Here is a 23,850-nt window from a genome sequence, read left to right as displayed (position 1 = left end):
GGACCGGTAAATCCTTGGCAAGCCTAAAACTACCAAGTCAAGCAAGAAGGTGGCAAAGTCATGACAAAAATATGGCCACAGAACTCATAGTAAAGACCTAAACAAATCCATGGGTCTAAGTAGAGATGGTCACAAATCCACGGGTCTCCAAGGGCCCGGTCATCCCCAAAAAGGGCAGCCAGAACAGATGTGGTCAGACTCTTCCACTTTAAGCAACTCACGTTCCTGTCGAGGCACCCACCCACTCTTTTGCCTCCTAGGTTTCTAAAGATGTAATCATCCTTCACTAGCCCATTGCTGAAAGGTAGGATTTAGGTTTGTTTTTATCATCAACTCTCTATTACGAAGTGTGGATATTAAAGCATCAACTTTAACTCTGCGTTTACAGAATTACACTTGTTGGTCAGGGGGGGAAAAAGCCCTCATTTCTGAAGATGTAAACAGAAGGACAAGAGGAACAACGTTGATTTTATGCTCTGCCTTCCATGATCAGTTAGATTTTTCTGTGGTTTATTAAGATTCTAAAGGAAGATTCCTGCAGGGTCCTCAGAAACCCAATCCAACTGGAAGCCCCCACCATACACCAGGCACTGGGTAGGGCCCAGGGGTGCTAAGATATGACCTCTGCCCTCTCAGCATCCTGGGACAAATGGGAAGCAAATGCTCAGAAGTCCTCATGGCTATAGTTTTTCGTAAGAGAGTTATTTGCATGGGATATTGACACAACACCCAACCTTCTCTTCTGGGTTCAGAGAGGGAGGAAAAAACAATTGCCAGGGTTAGAACGCTGAGAAGTATTTTGGTATAATATTAAAACCGGGAGGGGCGCCTGGGTGGCTCAGGCATTAAGCGTCTGCCTTCGGCTCAGGTCATGCTCCCAGGGTCCTGGGATCGAGCCCCGCATCGGGCTCCCTGCTCCGCGGGAAGCCTGCTTCTCCCTCTCCCACTCCCCCTGCTTGCGTTCCCTCTCTCGCTGTCTCTCTCTCTGTCAAATAAATAAATAAAATCTTAAAAAAAAAAAAAAACCGGGTAAGAGTGATCAAAGGAACCCAATGAAACACTGTGGTCACTCTTCCTTCATGTGCCATTAGCATTTGCCCAAGGGCTGCCTCTGTGACAAATCAAAATGGCTTGCCCCAGGCTCTGCTTGCAGGAACCACGTCTGATTTTGCAAACATGGTACGTTACAGTGCCTGTTTTAAGATTTATTATAGTTCTTCTTTATATAACCACCTTCTCTACAATGGTTTTAGGAGATCATGATCTAATCTCCAATTCTTCCTCCAGGAAACCAGTTAAGAATCCTTAATATAGAAGTAACTTAGGACAACCAAGGACCCCCGAAAAAAACTCTTACTGTGATGTGGGGGAATGGGTCTCCAGACAGAGAAGCAAAGATGATCACCAAAAGGTGTGAAAGAGAAACAAAAAGGAGGAAACACTTCCCTCTAGAACCTCCAACGTCTAACCCACAATCCAACAACACACCACTGGACCAAATCCAAAGTTATTCTAATGGGCTGATTCACATAGCTGACCTTGCATTTGATGGCTGGACCACCACATGCCGTAATACAAATTATTTAAGATGCTGAGACATAGTCTCTGCCCATAAATATTTTGTTAGTATTTTTCCAGATGCCCCATCTATTTTCCCAACCGTGTGCACAGTTCAATAAACAAGGCCATAAATAAAGACCAACTTTTTAAAGAAGGCTCAGAATTATATGCTATTTTTAGACCTTTATTGATCATTCCAGAACGTGCCATCTCTCCATTTATATTGTGGAGTAAATAGCATACTTTCGGCTTCAAAGGATTATTTTAAATATCAACTTTTAAGTTCACAGAATTGCCGAGTCCTAGCACTTCAGAGGAGCCTAGGAGTTTATCTTCCCTGTCACTAATGAGACAACAAAAACTCAGTCAAGTGACTTGCCCAATGGCACAAGGTTGGAAACCAACCAGGTTATACTAGCCAAGCTGAAATACAGTGACGAAACACTTATATGGGCAAAAATTTACCTTTTTAGCTACTTTGTATAGCAATAAATTATAAACAGTCCAAGGTTTCTTTTTAAATATATCTGAATTAATACATTTCAAAATAAATCTATTGCAATCATTTAATGGGTTGGTTAAATGTAATGTTTTCATAACCACCTTTCAAAGTTTAAGCACATGTTGAAACTCACTGGACCACCCAAGTCAAAGATCTAGTTATGCTATTTAATGTTTATTTGGTTTGTTTCTAAATGTGTATTTAAGTGGCAAAGTCATAAAAGGAAGAATTAATGATAATCGATACCAGATCCGCAACCATGGAGCTCTTCTTGAATTTACGGTATTTAGTGAAGTCAGCCAAGGGGGAAAAAAAAAGTATTCTAAATTGAGAAAACTCTGTGTAATACTTTAAAAGCAAGTCCCCAGCTATATGCTGTATTCTTAAAGCACAGTTATCCAAAGACCAAGACATGATCCTCTGTAAGATACTCAGGGAAAGGAAAATGTAGACATCTCAGAAGTTGCAGAGATAGCAAAGGAGATTTAATGCCAGAGAAGAATAGGCTTTTTGCCCATTCTGATACCTTCACAACTATCTGTCACAACTTTAGATTCTAAAATGCAGTACAAACTTAAAAAGACCCAGCAACAAAGGATGTCTTTACTTAACCTCAACATGCAGATGGTTCGCACTCCTAAGGAATGTTTGTAACTTATCTGCAACTCAGAATACAGCTTCTCATAGAAACAGTAATCATAATTAGGGATTAGGATTCCAGACCGGCCTACAGAGATTTTTTTTTTTTAATTCCGCATATACCTGAGGCAACAAATGCTCATCATTTATAGAACCCAGAAAGGAAGGAGTAGCTAAGGGGTCAAGGCAGTTACAAGGAGGAAAGGGGCTTTGTAGGGACAGAGAGAAAGCCTGCTTTCATTTACTCGGCTCGTGCTTAACATCTGGCTGAAGGAAGGGCTGATCAGCACTCTTGCTTGCCTTGCCCTGCCTCCTCTCCCTCCTGTTCTCCAGCTCTCTGCCTCCAAGTCCTCCTCTTTAACACCAGCCCTCAGGGGGAAGAAGAACCAGAAGCAAAAGCGTTATAATTCCCAGCTGCCCATACTCCTAACAGACAATGAAGCCAAAAGAGCAACCAGTACCTGGGACCAAGGGAGCAGGGAAGGAAAGGAGGGAACCCCAGAGGCCGTATCAGAAAAGGCAGAACAGGAAAATCAACAGCACCAGTGTGTTAAGCTGAAACACCTCAGGCAGCCCAAACTGAGCGGGGTGTTCCTGGGAAAAGGGCTGTGAGAAATTAGGCACACATACAGGAAAGCAACTGGAGCCAACTTCGGTTGGCCCTTTGAAAAGTTAGGAAATGGAATAGTTCTCTAAAAATGAGCCCAGGAGACAAAATTAAGAGGAGCTGTGAATGAGGCTAACTTAACCCAAGTGAAAGGGGCTAGTGCGGCTCTCGCAAAAAAGAAATCATCTCACTATGTGGATCCCTAAATCCAGTTAATTATCTTGATACACTTTGTACTGCGGACTAAAATCAGAACACATGGAAGGTGAGCCCTTACCACAACTGAAAAAAACTCTAAATCCGACAGAGCCTGGGACTTACTGTAGTCCTGGCGTAAAATGGTGGAAGTTCCTTTAAATTATCCCATTGTATAACTGCAAGATTTAAATTTAGTACCTTATCAGTAAAATCCATTGCACAAGATCTGCCAGCCAAGAAAGTTAAGAGACGTGAGGAGTTTGCGGGGCAAGGCCAATTCTCAAGAGAAGTTCTACCCTGGAGAAAGCACAGGGAATCCTCGTCACTGCCGGCATGGACAGTGCCCCTTCATGGTCTCAGAGCATGTCAAGCAAGTGCTCGCAGAACAGAACTATATCCACCTAAAAACTAACACCCTGAATGTTCAAGACGTCTCCATCAACGCCATTCAACGGGCTCCAGTTCGGCTCAGCGGGGGGCTCCACCCCTTCCGCCCCGCCTCAAAGAGGAAAGGACAAGAGGCGGCAGAGGAGTACACACAGGGGACAGCAGGAAGGACTACCCCGGGGGACGAGGATATCCTCCGCGCACCCAATTCTGAGACCCCCGCAGTGGCCATTCACCCCGTGTTGCGGAAGCCGGCTCAAGACTTAGGCTGACATGAGTTAACTCAGCTGCAGCGCCAAAATCCACTTACGCACGACCACTATGCAGTCCTGTGGCTCTAGCAAATCTCAAGATGATGAGAGAAACCGTGTGACATTCGGGGAAAGGCGCTGGGCTGAATCAGAAGACCTAGAGTTTTGCACCGACTGCCGGCTCCTCTCAGGGGAAGGGGCAAATCGCTCCGTCTCTGGGACCGAATTTCCTCATCTGTAAAATACGGAGCAGATGAGCTCTTCTAGCACAGAATTCCAGGGGACATGGAAACGGAAACTCAAGAGCCACGCGTATCTGTCCCCCTACGTCTGGCACAGGGAGCCTCCACGACGTCCCAGCGAACACATTCACAAGCCCCACGATCTAACACGCCGGTGGGAGCAATGCACCTCCTCAGGCACTCAGGATACCCACACACCGCCCACTAAAGCGCATGGAGGCAAGAGCCCGGAGCTCACTATTCCTCCTGTCCCCCTCCACAGCCCCCAGAACACCGCTGCTGTGCCCTGCAGTCTCACGGAATTTCAGATTTCTCCCTCATCTAATTTAGACCTGCGGCACAGGACTCCCCGCAAGATAACTGCACTCGCCTGGCGAGCCGCTTCGTGAAAGACAGCAACGCTGTTCCTGAGTGGCGTCGGTGCCTGTGCGCATGCGCACGTGCATGTGCGTGCGTGTGCGTGCGCGCTACGTGTCTTTCTAACTAGGCTCCCAGTAGCTTTGGGGCCGGACTAAGCCCATCTCCGTATGAGGACTGACATTTCACAAAGTGACGGACTCAAAGCCTGTGTAGCAAAATAAACATGCGTCCGCCCAGAGCCTGAGCGGGGCGGCCCACTGAGGTGTTCCGCTTCTCCCACGTCCTGAGTGGGGGACACTGTCCTGAAAAGCCCTCCCTAAAATAACTCCGAGTGCTACCCGTCGTCGTCCTCACCTGTGTCGTCTTCGGCCAGGACCTAGGTTTGAACTTGCCCCTCGGGGAAGCACGGATGGGACAGTCTTCCTGTCTACCCTCACACCCGAGGTTTGCTTGCACGTGTATTCGGATGTATCCACGGGATACGGGACCTCTGACGGCGCGAGAAGAGGAAGGAAAGCACCTCTGCAGATTTTTATTTTTTTGCCAAGCCCTAAATCGATACGATCTGGTTTAAATTAAACTACTCCTTTTAGACCCAAAGGAAGTGGGCAGTTGGCCAAGTGGATAGCACAGCCCTAGCAATCAGGGCACAAAGAGACAGACGCTCCGTGAGAGGGTAGCCAGGCTTTGTCAAAACTGCGAAGACGCGCTCAGTGGAAGATGAACTCGATCTGGAGAACCACTCGGTCCCGCTACCAACTATTGCCTATTACAGGAAGAGGCGCACGCCGCAGTCACCCTGCTCGCTCCCTTCACTTTCTAAACCTGAAGCAACTTTCCCTGTCCCGGTCACCAGCCTATTATCCTCTCTCATCTTCAAAAGCTAACTGCCCAGAAGCTACATTTTCTCCATGAAGCCGATTCCTAATAGCATTCCCTAGGAGAGCTCGGCTTCCGAAACTTAAAAGGAGCCAAGAAATCTCAGGCCTCTGAGATTTAACAACTTTGTGTGGTATGCCTGCATGGCCTGCTCTCTTTAACTCAGACTCTAATCCCCCTTTAAAATCTTGACAGCAACGGGGAAAAAAATAAAGGATTATAGAAATGATAAAAAAAACCTATGGTGCTGATACATGAAATCCTGGATCCACTTCTCAATTCATTCACAGACTCTCTGGAAAACGTTACGAGAGACATGCTGTATCTGTCTCTGCCTTTATGAGGGGGCTTTTTATTAAGCTGTGTTGACATGGTATCATGTAATGCTCACAGTCTTCCTTAAGCAAACAGGGAGCACCGAGGCTCCTTCAACTGCGTTATGTACATCTGCCTCTTATAGGTCTCAGGGATCCGCCCAATACACTATTGACAACAGAAATCCAACTCTCAAAAAGACATTTCCACTCAGGCACAACGAGGCCATCAAATTATCACCGATAATTCACTTAAAGAAACATCTAGAGTCGTGGGTCATCTTTACCCTCAGATACAATGCACACCATACACAACACGCAGAAGGGCCACAAGCTTAACAACAGTACAACTCCTCCTGGAGCCTAATCAGGAGCACCAGCAGTTCTGGCATGGATTTGGATATGGAATGAGTATCTGGTGTCATAACAACAAAAGAGGGAGAATCTGTGAAATTGCATTTACTGAGTGTTAGCGTCTCACAAGCAATTAACAGGAAATGGCTTGGCTTTATTCACATCAGAGCTACCAATTGCTATTTTTTCCACGCCTTTTCCATCTTTAATAGCATCTTGTGCAGATCCTACAATTTGGGGATGACTTTGGGTTAGTAAAACGCTAGGTCAATTTAATTTTTTTATTCTCAAGTTCAACTGTGGTTTATGCAAGCCCTCACCTGACACCAGACAAACCTGTGACCCCACTATAACAGAGAGGGCTGGGATCTACTTTTTTTTTTTTAAGATTTATTTGAGGGGCACCTGTGTGGCTCAGTCGGTTAAGCATCTGCCCTCGGCTCAGGTCATGATCTCCAGGTCCTGGGATCCAGCCCCAGGATGGGCTCCCTGCTCTTCCCTGCTTGTCCCTTTCCCTCTGCTCCTGCACGCTCTCTCTCTCTCTCTCTCTCACACGCGTTCTCTCGCGCTCTCTCTCTCTCTCTCTCTCTCTCTCACACACACACACACACACACACACACACACACGTGCTCAAGTTGGGGGAGAGGCAGAGGGAGAGACTCTTCAAGCTGACTCCCCACCGAGCATTGAGCCCAATGCGGGGCTCCATCTCACAACCCATGAGAGCATTATCTGAGCTGAAAACAAGTCGGATGCCAACCAACTGAGCCATCCAGGCACCCCAGGGATCTACTCTTTTACTCACTCGCCTCCTCCCTGCTCTGAGCAGTCCATACTCCTGCAAGCTACTGGTTGGGAGGAAAGACAAATGTCTGTCTACATAGCTGGCCATGACTCCTCTAATGCTGGGTGGTGTCTGAATTTTCCTGAGGGATCTCCTCACCACACAGCTTCTCTGATGTAGGTCTGACCCCAGCCAGCTCTGGCCCAACCTCTTCCACCCACCCCTTGGCTCCCATTACCACAAGACAGCCTTGTAGGGATAGTCCAACAAAATGGATCAAGATCATCTACCATTCACAGCATTCACTTCACCCCTGGAGAGCTCCCATGTCCCTGCCAAACTAAACAGAGAATATGTGAGCTGCTCCACTGGTAGCCCCTTCTCCTGTCATGGCTCTCAGTTCTTTCTTCCCCAACCCAAATAGGCATAGGGAGAGGTAGGCATGTCTGCCTGAGCAGACATTTAACCAGGAAATCCCAACACCGGTTTTTGCATTCTTGCAGGCACCCTCAATCTCTATGGGTGAGTATCTTGGAATTTTCCCTCTCATTTCTGATATAAAGCTGATGAGCCTTCCTCCTCACTTTCCCAATGCTCTATACAGACTAGAAAAGACAGGGGGTGCAGGAAGGGGGTGGTAACTGCTGGCAAGAGGAAAGGTTTTGTTTTCTTTTGTTAAACTCATGGGGAAGGTGTCTGGCCTCAGATGGGCATGGCTCTCATCACACTATGAGGTCTTCTATTTTAGCAGGAGCCAGAAGCACCTGTTGTAAAACAGCAGCAAAGTCTAACGATCATTACCAACAAGCTAATAGTACAGAATCACCCAATTACCCAGACGTTTAAAAATAGAAGGGGGCGCCTGGGTGGCTCAGTTGATTAAGCGTCTGCCTTCGGCTCAGGTCGTGGTCTCAGGGTCCTGGGATTGAGCCCTGTTTTCGGGCTCCCTATTCAGTGGGGAGCCTGCTTCTCCCTCTCCCTCTGCCCCTCATCCCTGCTCATGCGCACGCTCTAATAAATAAAATTTTTTTTTTTTTTTTAAGATTTTATCTATTTGACAGAGAGAGACACAGCGAGAGAGGGAACACAAGCAGGGCGAGTGGGAGAGGGAGAAGCAGGCTTCCCGCGGAGCAGGGAGCCCGATGCGGGGCTCGATCCCAGGACCCTGGGATCATGACCTGAGCCGAAGGCAGACGCTTAACGACTGAGCCACCCAGGTGCCCCTAAATAAAATTTTTTTAAAAAATTGAAGCAATAATATGAATCCTTGAAAATATCTCACTTACGTGAGAAGGTCCAATCTCAGTGAGGCACAAAATTCAACATAACCCTTAATTCTTAATTGCTGTTAACATTGACCAAATCCTTAGCATCTTTATTTGGTATCTGTCCATTTGACTTTTTCAGACAGATATGTGTTTGACCCACTCCTTAAAGTTGTACTTCTATTGATTCCTTTATGTTTCTGGCTAGCACGGTGTCCATTTTCCTCTGTTATCCAATAATGTTTCAGTATTAAAATTTGTGTTTTTATTATTTAGGGAGATTATTTCAACTGCACTTCCTATCATTGTGAACTATTAAATTCAAGGCCACCATAATGAAACCCATCTTTAACGTGAATTCTAAATGAGTTTTATATTATTTTGTTTAGGTATTTTTTAGCCTGTTCTAAACAAAGTAGTTTGGACAAAAATATATGTTTGGTTCTAAATATATTAAAACAATAGTAATAATGTATTTATTAGCTTTTAAGTTTCCAAAACCTATCCATAAATCATCTCACATTGCCTTTCCAACAATCCCACTACTAAGACACGTGTTTTTAATCTACTTTTAAAGTTGGGAACATTAAGATACCAAAGGACTTTTTTTTTTTTTTTTTAAGTTATCGCAAGGATCCAACCAGGTTTGTTAAATATGAAGAGGGATGAAATAGGGAACTTTTCCTTCATCTCAAGATCCTACAAAAATGAAAGAATGTGCTTAATTAGCTGAGAGAACTATTATCTATGTGGAAGCTGAAGGAACTTGACTGGTGTCCTGTTAACTTCTCAATTCCAAAATAAGCCCCTTTATGTTAGTTGCAACCTGGATCACAAGATGTACTCCTTATTTTCCCACGATTCCACAAATGGGATTTTTTTTTTTATATATATATACAAAAATTGTTTCTTTGAATCACTAAACAATTTTGGAGGATAATAAAAAAGCGAACATTCGCATTACCCAGAATCTTTTAGATAATACGTTATCACATTATTTTTTTAATAGAGATAATGGGAGGCAAAATGAAAGTTATGCCTCTAAGAGGTTAAATAATTTGCCAAAGGTTTCACCACTAATAAGCTCCACACCTGGGCCTCAATGCCAAGTCTTCTCACTTTAAATCCTGCACATTTTTTCAATATTCTATGTGGATTAGTTCTCCCATGGCACTGAGCACATTGCCTTGAATGGGTGTTAACTTATTTTACAACTTGCAAAGTTCTTACACATATTTTATCTCACTTGATTTTCCCAGCGGCCCTATAGTGAAGATTAAATAGATGTGATGACTATTTTTTTAAAGATTTATTTATTGTTTGGGGGGCACGGCAGGTAGAGGCAAAGGAAAAGGGAGAGAGAGAATCTCAAGCAGACTCCCCACTGAGCACGGAGCCCAACACAGGGCTCACAATACCACTACCGTGAGATCATGACCTGAGCCAAAATCAAGAGTCGGAGACTCCACTGACTGAGCCACCCAGGCACCCCTGATGTTATGTCTATTTGAAAGATGAGGAAATCAAAGCTTAAAAGAAGTTGCTTGTCAAAAGACTTCCAATTAGAAAATAGCAGAGAGCACTTGGAGTCTTCTGGTTTCTTCTGTAATGAACATTCCCTCCCAATGGGCCCCACCAATGTCCCATTCACCCCCTCTGGGCCCTACTGATGTCCCATACCTCCCTACAATGCAACAGATTTCTCACTCTCTACAGTCTAAGTTCTTACCCTATGGCACAAGAACAAAGAGAAGTCAAGAAAGAAGATGATCAAGTTAAAGTAGATCTTGAGCCCTTAGAGTCCATGGACCCAGTGGAGATTATGCATCTCTGAAGACACAAGAACAGGGAAAGGAAGTGGCCAGCAGCAAAAGGAGAGCTGAAACAATGAGACAGGGTAGGCTGCAGGAGAAGTGCTCAGACTCGCCTGAAGATCTCAAAGGGAGCCCTCCCGCACAGCCACAGGCTGGGCCCTGGCAGTGCAGTGACCCTGGCCCTCTCAGCAGGCAGGGGAGGAAGCCAACACAGAGCCGCATGCAATGCTGGACTGAAGGATGGGGCCTGTCTGGAGCCAAGGAACTGCAACAAAAATGGACACTCGGACACGGCATTGCCATAGCAGCCTTGACCTCAAAGATACTCCCCCAAGCTACTGCCGGCAGCCAGCATTCATGAGCAGGTGTCTCTCCCCTGTTCTGAAGGAAGAAGGAAAGATGGTGATTTCCTCATTAGCTTCATTATGTGTGGCTTCACACCGAAAGCAAAAGCCAAGGGAAGTCAAAACTCTAGCTGGCATAGGGGACACCCCTCATTCTCCTAAGATGAAGATGACGCCCAAAAAGAAGACCTGACAGTCTCCTCTGTGCCTTTGCTGAGCCCCTTCCGGGGTCTATTCTTCGTGACTCACCCCAATGCATACCTAGAAACATTACCAGAAAGAGAAGGGAAATGTCCTGTCCATGTATGCTCTGGCAGAGTCAAGGCCATGAGTTACACACTTATGGCCATTATATGAAATATAATTTGGCGTTATTTCTGTTGTTTTCTAGAAGGGAGTAAGTTAACATTGATAAAATAATGTCTCACGTTTAAAGAGCAAACCTGGAACAAAGAGTTAACTCTTACTACCCACTAAGTACCCGGCAATTCTTTTTACAATGTAATAACCACAAGGCCCTCAGAGGAAGCTATTGTACCCATTTCTCATATAGTGAAACCGATGCCCCCAGAACAAAAATAATCTGCCGAGAGAGGAGAAAACAAGTCTTCAAACCCAAGACTTCAGGCGACATCCCAGTTCTGCTAAATAAACATTGCCTCAGGAAGGAAGCATCCACAATCACGTCAGGGAGACACCAGGTATATCCTCCCATCAAACACCACTTCACAGGGCCAGAACCTTTGAAGATGGTACCCTGGTTCAATGTTGCAGCTTGGAAGGTCGTCGCCACCATTTTAAAACTCTGGAATTCGGTACTGTGGATAGCTAGGCAACCTGTAACTTGGGAGTGGCTGCTTCTATTGACAATGGGTCACTGGCAATTTTGCACACTTTTACTGATCTCTGGTCCCCTCAATCTTAGAACACAGGTATGAAGAATGAGGCACGTAAAAGTAAGCTCTAAATGCTCAATAAAATGGTTGAATGACTGAAGCTTCATTTGCTTAAGGCTTAACCGTCTACAAAGTGCTTACCAAGCTACAAATCCGAAGAAGGACTTGTGCTGTAACCCTACAAGAATGGTGCACTGGGGTGGTTTTCACTAGGATGAAATGGCAGCAATGGCTGATGAGCGTCATGGCCTATACGGCAAGACAGCATGCTCCAAAAAATGTGCCAGACCATGAGAATCCTGAGGTTTCTGGTCCCTGAACCACTGTCAGAGAATACGTCACTTCTACTAATGGCGAAGAATGGACAAGAAAAAGGAGACCGCTATTCCCAGAATATCGCTGCTAAAGCACACTCTCAACAAGGCATCTGCTTTGTGTGGGAGCTGTGATCCCTTTCCCCTCCCTGCTATCCTCTGGCATTCTTGAAAAATGACAGAAGAAACAATAGCTCCACAAAAGTTATTTTCACAAGCCCAACGCCAAATGAGGCAGAATTACAAGGGATGGAGGGAGGGGAAACTGCTCACACCACAGATCTGCTCAGTGGTGGGCGGGGGGCAGGGTGTGTGGACTGTGGGGATGCCCCATGGGTTGACGGAAAGGTTTATTAATGTCTGATGTCTGTGATGGAGTCATGAAACCACATGACCAAGGCACTTCCAACACCTGGCCACGTAGGCAACTTTGTTCTCTACACTGGAAGACATTCCTAGAGGAGGCTCCTCACATGCTAGGAGGTGGTTGAAGAGGTGGTTCTCTTCTCCTGTTCTAACGACTGACAAATCCTTTCTACCATGTTCCTGGTGGTTCCAATGCTGGGACCACCCCCACCCCCCCTCCAGTCCTATTTATGAATATGAGCAGCTAGCTGGTAACAGAGAAAACAGCTCCAGGTGTTGAGGGCAAGAACTCTCCAAGAGTACCATTTTCCCTCTGAAATATCACATTCCTGAGATACTGTCAGTGAAGCATCCTTAATTTTCTGCAGATTTTTTATGTCACAGTGTAAATAAGAGCCTTAAGCTCAAGGAAGAGTCCTCTCAAAGAAAAAAATATGAGCCACCTGGAGAGCCCCATGCAACCCTTTCCTTTAAGACTCCAGCATTCAGACACACAGAGCTGGATGGACATATAACCAAGAGCAAGGGACCAGGCTCATGCACCGTGATGCACAAGGGCTGCAAAAACACACCAAGAAGAAATTTTGATGCGTTGTCCCAGGCAGAGAAATACTTCTAGTTAAAATCATGCTAGGTTTCAAAAACAGATCTTAAAGATCATTTACTACCTTTATATTTTAAACACACAGGAAGGGAATTTCTGGATTTTAAAAAGATAAAAACTATTGATGCACATTCATTTTGTAGAACTAGAGCAGATTTCAGACATTTTATCTAAGTAATAGATTTTGATAGGGCTTTTTCGTGCAAACATCAGATTATTGATGTTCTTGACAGGGGAACATTTTTGACTGGTCCTAAAAAAAAAAAAATGCAGAAAATTTTCAACTGCTTTCAGAAAACTACCCTAAAAACATGTGCAACAAACACCCCTCATACTCTATCTAGTGGGTGAGGGGGAGGCTGCATGGAGAGATATGGAGAGGAGTTGAGTACACTACATGGAGAGTATAACTAGTGGTTACAATGGGATGCCATTAGTCAACCTCTGTTTTATAGATAAGGCTCAGAGGCAGGAGCCACTTGCCTCACCCAGGAAATAAAAGAGCTAAGACTTGCTCAGGTTTCTTCTCTCAAAAATCTACATTCTTTCCACTGTTTGACTTCTTACATATTCGAGATTTTTTTTTTTTTAATTTCCATTGTGTATAAGGGAGATGGACTTTCTTTGTTCAGCTGGCTAAGCAGCCTTAGCTTGTTTTTACTACTACAGCTTGTATAGTCTTTTTAATTTTATTTATTTGAGAGAGAAAAAAAAAAGCATGAGCCAGGGGAGGGGCGGAGGGAGAGGGAGAAGCAGACTCCCCACTGAGCAGCGAGCGCACCATGGGGACCTGGGATCATGACCTGAGCTGAAGGCAGACACTTAACCAACTGAGCCACCCAGGCACCCCTACAGTTGGTATGCTCTTGAAATGCATTCACACACAAAGATGCAAGGTGTATTGGTTTCCTATTCCTGTAGAACAGACTACCACGTGTTTAGTGGCTTCAACAGGCATGTATTAGGCTCAGTTCTTCAGATCAGAAGTTCAGCACATCATGAAGCTGAAACCTAGTGTTGGTTGGACTGAGTTTTCATCAGGATGCTGGGGGAATGGGGAGAGGGAACCCATTTCCAAGCTGATTTTCATCATTAGAATTCAGTTCTTTGTAGTTACAGGACTGAGGTCCCAAGCCAGCAAGGGTGCACCAAATCCTTCTAGGCTCTCTTCCATCACCAAGACAAAACTCTGCTTTTAACGGAGCTGATGTGATTAAGTAAAGCTCATGAGGATCATCTCCCTATCTTAAGGTCAACTGAAACTCCATATTCACAGTGCCAAGGATTACCCAGAATACACAGGCAGTAAGGGTCAGAGAGGGGATCTTGAGGGCTGTATAAGAATGTTGCCTTCCAGGGGCGCCTGGGTGGCTCAGTCGTTAAGCGTCTGCCTTCGGCTCGGGTCATGATCCCAGGGTCCTGGGATCGAGCCCCACAGCGGGCTCCCTGCTCAGTGGGAAGCCTGCTTCTCCCTCTCCCACTCCCCCTGCTTGTGTTCCCTCTCTCGCTGTCTCTCTCTCTGTCAAAGAAATAAATTAAAAAATCTAAAAAAAAAAAAAAAAAAAAAAAAGAATGTTGCCTTCCACACAATGCTTTAAGGCCATGTTTCTTTCCCCTCAACACTGCCTAACTACAAAAACAATTCTATCCGAACTATCCATGATCAAGTAGCATGGACACAATTAAGAACTTTCACAGAAATAGGTTCTATTGCTTGAAACAGAGCAGAGTGATTTTTTTTTTCCTACTTTAATCATTGTATCATTGCTCATAATCAGACTAAACTTAGTCAGCTATCCCTCAATAACAAGCATATCACCATAAAAAATGAAAGGATCAGAGGCTTCCTATTAAAGGTGGGCACTACACCTCCCTTCCTTTTAATGCAACAGTGGAGGTGAGGGGGTGGTTTTACATTGCCAAAATCCTCAAGGTCAAGAGGACTCGGATGACAACAGCTTCGATCTTGCAGAAGCTCCAAGCGGCAAGAGAAAAGGTGAGTGACAGTACAAGCCTTCAGAGGGATCCTAACATTAGCAGTGGGGAGAGCCCACCCATTCAAGTCCCTCTGAAGGTGAACTCTGTTAGGATGCAGTGTCTCGTGTCCCTAAGTCAGAACATGCATGTTAAATCCCCAGATGCTCCACGTGCTTATCAACTTTAAGTAGCACATCGGTCAATCCTTTTTTTTCGGAACATGCATCAGTTCTCACATGTTCCAGGAATCCCAAATTCAAAAAAAAGAGCAGTTTATTTACTTTATGTTGGGAATCCAAATGACAACATGTGCAGGACACAAATACCACAAACCGGAAAAATCTGATTGGGCTTGTTTGATTTCTTTACGTTAAATGCAATTACTTGTCATCAAGATTTCATACTTTTTTTTTATTTTAAATGGTGCCGTAATGTTAAACATTATTTATAGTACATATATAAACATTCAAAATTAGCTAACATAACCAACTTGTTTTACATTGTTTAACTTGTAAGTTTAAAAAAAAACATCAGTTTTTCCCTTTTGTTGTAGATTTCTTTTTCATTGTGGTGAAGTGTAAAGGAAATTTACCACCTTAACTATTTTTAAGTGTACAGTTCTGTGGCATTATGTACATTCACGTTGTTGTGTTACTATCAGCACAATCCAGCCACATTAACTCTTCAAAACTGGAACTCTACCCATTAAACATGAATTTCCATTTCCTCCACCCCCAGCCCCTGGCAACCACCATTCTAACGTGCCTGGGAATTGGACTACTCCAGGTACCTCATACAAGTCAATCATGCAATTATTTGTTCTTTTGTGACTGGCTTATGTCACTGAGCATAAGGTCCTCTAGGTTCATCCATATTTATCAGGTGTCAGCATCTCTTTGAAGTCTGAATAGCCCACCCTACATATAGACGACATTTTGTCAAGGGACACTGGGATTCCTTCTACCTTTTGGCTATCGTGTGGACATGTTTTTAAAATGCCTCCCCCCCCCACCCCCATTCTTAACATAACTGTCTTATTGAGCTAATGGCAACTTATTTTGGCCTTAGGAAAAAAACAGAAATCTTTTCTGGAAATACCAGGACAGAGGCTGACTGTCAGGAGATCACCATGCCTCTGACTTGTGGGTCTTTCAGGACCTTCCAAGGTAACCCCACACTTCCTCCTCCCTAATGTGGCTGGACCACCCTCATTTTCTCAGAGGTTTTTAAAAAGTAATTCCTGTCGGGGCACCTGGGTGGCTCAGTCAATTAAGAGCCTGCCTTCAGCTCAGGTTGTCCTGGGATCGAGCCCTGGTCAGGCCCCCTGCTCAGTGGGGAGGCTGCTTCTCCCTCTCCCTCTGACCCTAGCCCCCCAACTCATGCTCTCTCAAATAAATAAATAAAATCTTAAAAAAAAAAAAAAGTAATTCCTGTCATTACCAACGGGAAAAAGTAGAGAGAAAGCTCAGTTGGATTAGTGAAAATACTGAATTATAGATTTTTTTTTTAAAAGCAATCTTGTTACTTTCCAACCTATGGGAAACTAACAAATGGTCAGTGGAGTCTTAGGCTCATTTTCTAAGGAACACAGGAGAATCATCATTACCTTATCAAGTGCTAGGATGGAAATGGAGTTTTCTGAAGTACTTGAGGACACTTGAAAATAGTTTACACTATAAGATTTTTAAACACACCATTCTCCACAATATCACTCAGCTATTAATTCAAAACATTGATAAAGGTTTACCAAGATAAGCTTTAGCCCAACACTTGAGGTTACCAGGATTTATCATTAAAATTCTTTACTATGAACAAATTTTAAAAGAAAACTGAAAATATTTGAAGGAAAAAAACAAAAGCAGATATACAATGGATGGGTATATTTAAACTCTCTAGACCTAGATCAATATTTGCAACCAATAAAATTAGTAAGAAAAATGAAGGAAGAAAAAAAAAGAGAACTCCCATCATGCAACATCAGCTTAGTGGAAAGAGAAAAGCAGTAACATAACCAAATTTTTGTCAGAGGAATAAGTGATCAAAGACAAAGGCAAGCTAGAAAAACAATGAAATATCAAAAAATCCAATAAAAAAATCCCTCAAGCTTGATAATGCTTTATGTTGGAAGGTTGTCTATTATTCAGTTCCAACCCTCAACTTCAAAAGTGTAGTGAGAAAGATGTCTGCAGCTTTGAATCACTGAAGGATAGCACATAAACAAACCCATCCTCTCTTTCATTTGTTTTCCCTGAACATTTTCAAATTGACAAGTGTTAGAATTCATCAAGATCACTACTCCCCACCTGGATTTGGCATCTTTAAAGGAGGGAGAGAAAAAAAAAAACACATTCCTTTTCTATCTCATGAATATATTCTGCAGAGATGCAAACAAACCAGCAGTAAAAATAAGCAGAAAGAACAGTCTTAGAAACAGCACCTCTAGCCTGTGGACATTGGCTATTTTGCATCTTACCAGGACTGTGAAGGCCTCTCCGTGTTAAAGACGGACCAGACAGACATCACAGATGCTTAAAATCCTTCCTTTCCCACATCCTTGTGGCTCTATTTTGGAAGCTGTGTGAAGAAAAAGACTAGTTCTAAACCTTCTTGCTTCTGGGGGCTGTGCTCACTTTGTGATCAGAGGAGGCTGGGATCCAGGGAGGAAGTCATCCAACAGGTGCAGTGTGAAAATCAAAGAATCACCAAGGAGAAAAAACATGGAGAGCGAACTAGCAGATTTCCCGCTTTGTCGCCCCTCCCCCAATTTTTTGTTTTTAATAAAAACAAAAATAAGGCACATAAGCATTCTCAGAGAATAAAAATTCTGCTTAATGAGGCATATATTAAACATCTTTCAGTCAACCAAAGAGTAGTTATTGGTGCCTATTGCATGCTGCCTGCCGAGAATGAGAATTACCTTTGGAAAATAAGTTTCCCCACCCCCTCCCCCCCGAGGGCTAGCATGTTGTTGGAGGCAAAACCCATGCACCTCTCCCTCTTCCCCTTTGGGAAAAGGGTCATTTACAGCATAGAATCCCAAACACCTTAGTCTAGCAAAACTACTGCCAACAGTTTAAATATCACTTCTCCAGGAAGGCTTTAAATCCGGCTGTTCCGTCTACCTCCCCTAGGTCCCTTACAGTAATCTTGCTCAGGGGTCCATAATCCACAGGACAAGTGGCATTGCAATTCTGTTCAAGCCTGCCTGAGCCCATCAGCAGGAAGGAGTTTTGCTGGGTGTATTTCTATCAGAATATGGGACGCCATGTGTTGTGCTCTGTGCTTGCTGAATCAATTTTAAAATAAGCCCCAAAACAGGTGTGATTCTTTGCTCTCTGCTGGTCTTGCCATTGCTCTGGTTTGTCCCCTCACCAAGTCACCTCCACCTGCTGATCCTCTTTTCATTCCCGGCATTCCCGACCTATGGACAAATGCAGTGGTTCCTTGGGCTGTGCGTGACTTCTGGAGGTTAGGCCTGGGAGTGGGTGAGTTATGTTTGCTTCTCCCCCACCCCCCCAAAGTTCACAATAGGACTTCAAGGCCCAGCCAGATTTGGAAACCACTGGACCTTCCACAAGTTCCATTTTCCCCAGTTCTAGCTGCCTAGCCCACCAGTTATCACCCTGCTGCAGATCCTACACCCATGGTGGGATGCGTGTTTATTTCTAAGGTAAGCCTAGAGCTTCTGGAACTCACCGTGTATGACATTTGGATTAAGCAACACCTATGAATTCTTCCTTGAATGTTATCCCTTCATTTATTCTATTTGTTCAACAACAAGTATTTACTCAGCTTCTTCCAAGAGCTCAAAGGGACTCTTGGCTTCATAGAAAGGATTGCCCACTAACGACTTAATCTTGAACTCTTTCCTCCAGGGAGGATTTTTAAAGCATAGCGCAATTATGTAGGATTCCAATTCAGGACAAAGTGGGTGGTAACTTACATTTTTAGCTCTTAAGTGGGTGCTCATAGCCATACGTATCCTGAGTGTGGAGATGATATACTAAATTTACAACAGGGCTCATCTATACAGTATAATTGTGGATTTCTAATTTTTAGTCGCCAAGCCACAAGAAATGAGGGAGCTATTCGGAGAAGCGCATTAGTTTAGCAAATATTCTGTTCTCCCCAACATGAGATTTCGATAAATCAGGCTGCAACTGAGAAAATGTTGCACTCTTATCCCTACAAATTTGTGGATTTGATATTCTCTGCAGTTCCTATTGGACTTTTTTTTTTTTTTGCCTCCCACCTTCCGCCAAAGGGTGACTGACGTCCTTCCCTGTTGTTACCGTTTTCCAAATATGCCAGCCCTTGGGTGTGACACACTCGTGCACCTGGCGTCTCCATCAGTTCCAAGTAACAATCTCAATAGAAAAGGCGGCCATTCGTAGTGGATGTAAAATAAAATGGCAGAGGGACACTTTAAGAGTGAAAACAACAGCTCCAAGCATGAAAACAAGTCCTAACGCCGGACAGGACCTCGCTTGGTCCGTGCAGAGGAAAACGTGGTCCCGTAAACTACAGATGAATCTAACGCAGAGCACTTGCTCAGAAGCTCTTAATGCAACATCCGGCTTTTGTTCGCGTCCAGAAGCGTCTTTTAGAAAAAAATAAAAAGAACCCAAAACACATAGAGAGGAAGCGGCTAAAACACTGACTTCTAATTAGATCGCTCGCATCCCTGGAGGAAAAGGAAAATGGATCTGTCTACTGTTTCCTTAAAATCCGCCACTGCTTTATCTGAAACCCTTCAAACAAACATCCTAATGGTGCACTGTACTTGAGTTCAAAAGTTCAACAGTATCTGGAGAAATGGGGATCCCGAGGAGAGGACTGTCTGGGGGCTGCAGAGAGAAGCATTACAGGATCCTGCTCCTCCTACTCAGACCATCTGCGAAAGCTTAGATCTGCGCAGCCATGCTGACCTTCGGGCCCAGGGGCGTTGCTCAAGCTGCACCTGCCCAGGATTAGGTTTCCTGCGAGTGAAGGATTGTTCCGTTCCCTTCCTTTCGGCCGAAGACGGCGGGTCACGTGATCGGGGGGCAAGCCGCTGGAGGCTCCTCGCAAAAGGGCTGAGCTGGGGACACAGAACTGGATGATTCATCTCCTTCAAAAAACCTGTTCCTGAAAGGCTTTTGCATGTTTTTATCACTTCTTGTTTCAGCTCACAGATAATTAAAGCCTGTCAGAGAGAGCTCTAACCTGGAAAATAGACCATTTCTATGACTCATTAGGGCCCATAAGAATGAATGGGCCTCATTGTCCCTTCTTTTTTCCCTGACCCCAAAGGCCACGGAATCTATGGTTTCTAAGCTTGCTGAAAAACAAGGGGAAACTCTGAAAAGTAACGCAGCATCTCCCTCTGACCAGAGATACGGTTTCAAGACACACATCAGTTGCACCTGCTTGCTAGGCATTTTGCTAATCCAAGGAATACATCCATGGCATTCGTAAAAATAACCTTGGACAGCCATTTCATCAGTGATGGGGTAAACTCTTAGATGCACTTTTACTATAAGAAACAGCTTCGGGCAGAGAAAGGGGGTGGTGAGTTCACACAACATTTGTGTATGACATTAAGAGATTCTACCTAAGAGTACATTGACAAACAAAGGGGTGTATCATGAGACAGTTATACACAAAAACCAAGTTAAATATTTTAGGGAAGGAGATGATGATTCTAGCTAAAATTCCTAATGAGGAATCACAGCTTTCTCTCAAAAGGACAGTTCTATATTACATGTAAAGAAAACACAGAGAGCTATATTTATACAAAACACTTCCCAATGGTTAATCAAAACTTCGGATGCCTCCTTCGGTTGGAGTGAACCAGGAGGAATGGAGGATGGTCAGACCTTCCCAGACCTCTGGGGGGCCACAGATCAATGCAGAGGTCACCCAGTTGCTGGGCAGTGGCTTTCCTCCTGAGAATGTCAATCAATCCTGCATAGCAAGAATGCTATTGGATTTTTACACACATGCGTGCACACAGAACCTGGACATGCCACAAGTGTGATCCTCTTGCCGAAACACCATCATGAGATTAGATGAGCATTAAGTGGAAAAGCAGGCCAGTTGAGATTTGACTACAGAGTTATCAGAGGTAGAGAAATAAAATTAGGATTTGAGCAAGCACTTTTCATTACCACCCACATCCCTCCTGTACCCAGAAGTGCCAACCTTGACTAGGAGCATACTAAGACATTTAAAGGCTGACAGAAAAACTCCCAGCTACTGCATTAGCACTTCATACAGGTAAATATCAACCACTGGTGCCCAGGTGTTGAAAAGTGTCTGCTTACTTTTCAGCAATAAGACAAGACAGGCTGAATACCTGTGGTTGATTACTGCAGGGCTCAAGTGAAGGCCAAAGTGACTCTAAACACATGAGAAATAGAATTCTTTCAAAATGCTCTGACTGAAGTGCTTCATGTTAGAGTACAAAATGGATTTTATACATTTCAGCTTGAAAAGAGAGAAAGAAAGAAAATGGGCAGATCCGTTTATTTTCTGAGCACAGTATTAATGACAAGATGACATCACCGACAGCCAATCAGAAAGCCTCCTGGTGTCTGGTGTTCTAACACCATTTCATATTTATGGATAAGCACCAGAAGGGTGGCAACCCTAAGCTGCCTTTCCCTCCCTACTCACTTCTAAATAAAGTGCCTGCTTTCATTCAGCAGCCAAACTGCCAAAAAAAAAAAAAAAGAAAAGAAAAAGAAAAAGAAAACCTTCACAGTCGCTCTTCCTCCTCATCCCAGCTGGTTTTCTGACAATCCCCAAAGAGTAAGTGGAAGGCGGGGGACAGGGGCTGGAACCTTGTGTCACTGCTTCCTGCAAAGCTGCTGAACTAGAGCTTCAGGACAGTCCTTCTAGTCTAGAGCTTCAGGACAGTCCTTCTAGTCTAGAGCTTCAGGACAGGCCTTCACTGACAAACCAAAGCCAAGGATTCATCTGTGAAACCCCTAGGAGCAGGAGGGACCATACTGCCAACAACAGGGTCAAGACTCTCTGGACCCAAGAAACAAACACAATCATTTTCCCTATTTTTTAAAAAAAACTATTATCTACTCATACTGCTTCCAACCCGGCAACCTGAAGCCATTTTTAAGAAAGGAATGAGAGAAGTGCATTCTGAAATCATTAATCCTTGGCCAGTGTAGACACAAGAGTTCAGGAGTTCAGCTTCCCACCCCCCCACCGCCCAAGACCAATGGAGGCCAAGCCTCAGCATGGACCCCAGGAGCACTGGGGCCATGGGGACAAATCCTGCATGTCTGTGATGGTGACACGGTTCTCAAGGCTGGAGCTAACGGCTGGGCTGCTTGGAGATGTGGTGGCCAGAGCAGGAGCATGGCCCAAATTTGTCTTCAGTCTAAAAATCAACAAGCTGGATGAACAGAAATGGATGATGCCATTAAAATTCTAGGCGGCACACAGGAGAGGTTTACGGCCCCCATGAAAAATTTCTGCCCTATTCACCTGCAACATCCACTCTGCTCTCAGACTTCTCCCCAAACCTTGTCAAGAAATGAATACAGCCCTTTTCCTTTTCCACACCCCTCACCATCTGATGTTGTATCAGGATTGCTGGATCAAGCCCAAGCCCAGAATTATAACATGTAATAAAATATGCTTGGCCATGCAGCAAGGATGACAGAATTTGGCATGCTGGCCTGAAACCAGAGTGACAGATCTTAAGCTGATGTTCCTTTCCTACAGATTTAACAATGTACAAGGAGAAAAAAAAATGACCCTACTCAAAGCAAATTCAATGTCTACAAGCTTCCTTTGGCTTGGAACTCACCACCCTCCATGCCAGAAACATGTCCACAGAGTCATTAGCCTGCACATTTTCATAATTAATTTGCTTCAAAGGTAAACTCAGATTCAAAGGGATAAGAGGAGTTGGGGTCCTCCTTGTTTAGGGGCCACATAATCAGAATCATCTAACTGCCCGTACATATATACCCACTGAAGCCAACACAAAGATTCTCCCTGCCACATGGAATCCCCATTCAAACCAAGGGGATCACAATAGAAGGAGAAGACAGTTGTGTGTGAAGCAAAGAATCTCACCTCGGACGGACCTCTAAATCCTTAGGTCATTTGAGGCTTAAGGGAGAAAAAAAAAAAAAAAAATGGAAAAAGTTTTAGATGCTTCATTTTAAAAAAAAAATAAGAAAAAGAAAAAACCCATAAGGGGGGGAAAAAAGTTCCTTTTGTCCCATATGCTAAGCAATGGGTGTTCTCTTTTTGAAAGTTTAAAAAAATTCACCAAGACAAAAATCAAAAGCAAGACATGAAAATCTGAGCACTCAGAAAAGGAACAAATCAAAAGGCAGTATGCTAGTATCATAAATCCCAAAATAAACATTTAAGTAAATGTTTCAAAAGGGCACCGTTCCCAATACCCTTTCCTAAGACAAATGGAATCCTTTCCAAAACCTACCTATTAGACGGCCTCGTTACTACTCTCTAATCTGGGTGCTCCATGGTAGTTGGCAGAAGGGAAAACTAATTTGGATCATCGGAAAATCATTTACATTTGGTTTTAGTTGTATTATATGGGGGTGGTAAATTGGCAACCAATTTCCCTCCCTAATTACGTTTAGTTTAGAATTTTCAATTTTATATTCCCTCAGCACAAAACCAACTAACAACTACACACAGGGACTGGCTGGTAACAGGAAAAAGCCAATTGTTTTTGGGGGGTTTTTTTTTGTGGTTTTTAACTGTCATAGAGGAGTTGTCCACACATCGCTCAACACGTTGACAGAATTAGCCTCAGCAAAGGGGTACAAGCACCAGTAAGCATCCGAGGCCCAGATTTCCCAGCGATGTGTGTGCACAAAGGGGTGAGCAAACGTGGCCAGGGGTAAGAGGCACTGTGACATAAACCAAAACGACGTCTTTCCTTATAAACTCTCCCCTTCCTCGATTTTCCACGCTCACTACCCTGATCCTTCCCCGCCCCCACCACGTTTTTTTTTTTAATTTTTTTTATTGTTATGTTAGTCCCCATACATTACATCATTAGTTTTAGATATAGTGTTCCATGATTCATTGTTTGTGCATAACACCCAGTGCTCCATGCAGAACGTGCCCTGCTCAATACCCATCACCAGGCTAACCCATCCTCCCAACCCCCTCCCCTCTAGTTTGTTTTTCAGAGTCCATTGTCTC

The 23,850-nt window shown here is 44.1% G+C and overlaps 1 long non-coding RNA gene across 1 annotated transcript in view; it reads right to left on the bottom strand.

Moving 5' to 3' along the window:
* LOC118531880 (uncharacterized) overlaps positions 1–17,310 on the bottom strand; it is a 431,257-nt gene extending 413,947 nt beyond the window's left edge. The window contains exon 1 of the long non-coding RNA XR_013441432.1: positions 17,132–17,310. This is a non-coding gene — a long non-coding RNA (uncharacterized LOC118531880). The remainder of the gene's footprint in view (positions 1–17,131) is intronic.
* Between the last annotated feature and the right edge of the window lie 6,540 nt (positions 17,311–23,850).

The sequence above is a fragment of the Halichoerus grypus genome, chromosome 9 (assembly GCF_964656455.1).
Source record: "Halichoerus grypus chromosome 9, mHalGry1.hap1.1, whole genome shotgun sequence".
In the NCBI taxonomy this organism is placed as follows: domain Eukaryota; kingdom Metazoa; phylum Chordata; class Mammalia; order Carnivora; family Phocidae; genus Halichoerus; species Halichoerus grypus.
The sequence above is the reverse complement of the archived record's forward strand: the minus strand, read 5'-3'. Positions and strand labels throughout refer to the sequence as shown.